General features: G+C 39.2%; 3 non-coding genes across 3 annotated transcripts; all 3 read left to right on the top strand.

Annotated features, from left to right (window-relative positions):
- Positions 1-464: 464 nt before the first annotated feature.
- Positions 465-583, top strand: LOC141317889 (5S ribosomal RNA). The gene has a single exon (XR_012352240.1). It is a non-coding gene; the product is annotated as a 5S ribosomal RNA (ribosomal RNA).
- Positions 584-667: 84 nt separating this feature from the next.
- LOC141317969 (5S ribosomal RNA) lies at positions 668-786 on the top strand. The gene has a single exon (XR_012352314.1). It is a non-coding gene; the product is annotated as a 5S ribosomal RNA (ribosomal RNA).
- An 802-nt stretch (positions 787-1,588) lies between these two features.
- LOC141319053 (5S ribosomal RNA) lies at positions 1,589-1,707 on the top strand. Its single transcript, XR_012353330.1, has one exon. It is a non-coding gene; the product is annotated as a 5S ribosomal RNA (ribosomal RNA).
- Positions 1,708-2,500: the final 793 nt, after the last annotated feature.

Below are 2,500 nucleotides of genomic sequence, written 5' to 3'. Positions count from 1 at the left end.
TTCTGTGGATTGTATATACACTGGTGGACACTCACATTGGACTTATCAACACACTGGGATTCTTGGACTGTTTTTAGGGTATGGACAAATGAACTGTATTCTTTTAACAGAGTTTACCTGTTTTTAGGGTATGGACAAATGAACTGTATTCTTTTAACATAGTTGAGCTAGTTTTATCGTGTTGTTTTAAAGTCTTTTATGTGAACCTTGTAAATACACCAAATCTATTTAAACCAATTTTCTTTTATGTCTCATTCTTTTAACCACTAGTCATCTCTCACAGTTAAATCTGACCCCATTTTAGTCTTGTAACTCGGCTGATAAGGCCGATTGTTACACTTTTATGGGAGACCGCCTGGGAATACCAGGTGCTGTAAGCTTTTGCCTTTTCTTCACTATTTATATAATATGCTGGCTTTTACGGAGGCTGATCTTTAAATAGCCCACATTTTGGAGCAGCCCTCGCTTATGGCCATACCGCGCTGAGAGCGCCCGATCTCGTCTGATCTCGGAAGCTAAGCAGCGTCGGGCCTTGTTAGTACTTGGATGGGAGACCGCCTGGGAATACCAGGTGCTGTAAGCTTTTGCCTTTTCTTCACTATTTATAAAATATGCTGGCTTTTACGGAGGCTGATCTTTAAATAGCCCACTTTTTGGAGCAGCCCTCGCTTATGGCCATACCGCGCTGAGAGCGCCCGATCTCGTCTGATCTCGGAAGCTAAGCAGCGTCGGGCCTGGTTAGTACTTGGATGGGAGACCGCCTGGGAATACCAGGTGCTGTAAGCTTTTGCCTTTTCTTCGCTATTTATATAATATGCTGGCTTTTAGAAAGACGTGTTTTACCGCTCTATTTATTACAATCATTTAAATGTATTATAGAGTTTTAAGTGTTTTACATGTTTTTTAGGCCATTTTATTACTCTTAACATTTTAAGTGTATGTGTCTTTAATAAATGGATGGTTGGCCTTTCATGTGACTAGACACATGACAGGAAGCAGGAAGTACAACTGTATAAGAGAGCAGCATGACAAACAAAGGACAGTCACCAAACTGTTGGATTGAGGAGTTGCTAATTTTAGAGCTCAACTTTCCATTCACCACCTGCAAAATTTGGATTACACTTTCTGTGGATTGTATATACACTGGTGGACACTCACATTGGACTTATCAACACACTGGGATTCTTGGACTGTTTTTAGGGTATGGACAAATGAACTGTATTCTTTTAACAGAGTTTACCTGTTTTTAGGGTATGGACAAATGAACTGTATTCTTTTAACAGAGTTGACCCTAGTTTTATCGTGTTGTTTTAAAGTCTTTTATGTGAACCTTGTAAATACACCAAATCTATTTAAACCAATTTTCTTTTATGTCTCATTCTTTTAACCACTAGTCATCTCTCACAGTTAAATCTGACCCCATTTTAGTCTTGTAACTCGGCTGATAAGGCCGATTGTTACACTTTTATGGGAGACCGCCTGGGAATACCAGGTGCTGTAAGCTTTTGCCTTTTCTTCACTATTTATATAATATGCTGGCTTTTACGGAGGCTGATCTTTAAATAGCCCACTTTTTGGAGCAGCCCTCGCTTATGGCCATACCGCGCTGAGAGCGCCCGATCTCGTCTGATCTCGGAAGCTAAGCAGCGTCGGCCCTGGTTAGTACTTGGATGGGAGACCGCCTGGGAATACAAGGTGCTGTAAGCTTTTGCCTTTTCTTCACTATTTATATAATATGCTGGCTTTTAGAAAGACGTGTTTTACCGCTCTATTTATTACAATCATTTAAATGTATTATAGAGTTTTAAGTGTTTTACATGTTTTTTAGGCCATTTTATTACTCTTAACATTTTAAGTGTATGTGTCTTTAATAAATGGATGGTTGGCCTGTCATGTGACTAGACACATGACAGGAAGCAGGAAGTACAACTGTATAAGAGAGCAGCATGACAAACAAAGGACAGTCACCAAACTGTTGGATTGAGGAGTTGCTAATTTTAGAGCTCAACTTTCCATTCACCACCTGCAAAATTTGGATTACACTTTCTGTGGATTGTATATACACTGGTGGACACTCACATTGGACTTATCAACACACTGGGATTCTTGGACTGTTTTTAGGGTATGGACAAATGAACTGTATTCTTTTAACAGAGTTTACCTGTTTTTAGGGTATGGACAAATGAACTGTATTCTTTTAACAGAGTTGACCCTAGTTTTATCGTGTTGTTTTAAAGTCTTTTATGTAAACCTTGTAAATACACCAAACCTATTTAAACCAATTTTCTTTTATGTCTCATTCTTTTAACCACTAGTCATCTCTCACAGTTAAATCTGACCCCATTTTAGTCTTGTAACTCGGCTGATAAGGCCGATTGTTACACTTTTATGGGAGACCGCCTGGGAATACCAGGTGCTGTAAGCTTTTGCCTTTTCTTCACTATTTATATAATATGCTGGCTTTTACGGAGGCTGATCTTTAAATAGCCCACTTTTTGGA

The sequence above is a fragment of the Garra rufa genome, chromosome 1, assembly GCF_049309525.1.
Source record: "Garra rufa chromosome 1, GarRuf1.0, whole genome shotgun sequence".
Lineage (NCBI taxonomy): Eukaryota > Metazoa > Chordata > Actinopteri > Cypriniformes > Cyprinidae > Garra > Garra rufa.
Note: the sequence above shows the minus strand (reverse complement) of the source record. Positions and strands in the feature narration are given on the sequence as shown.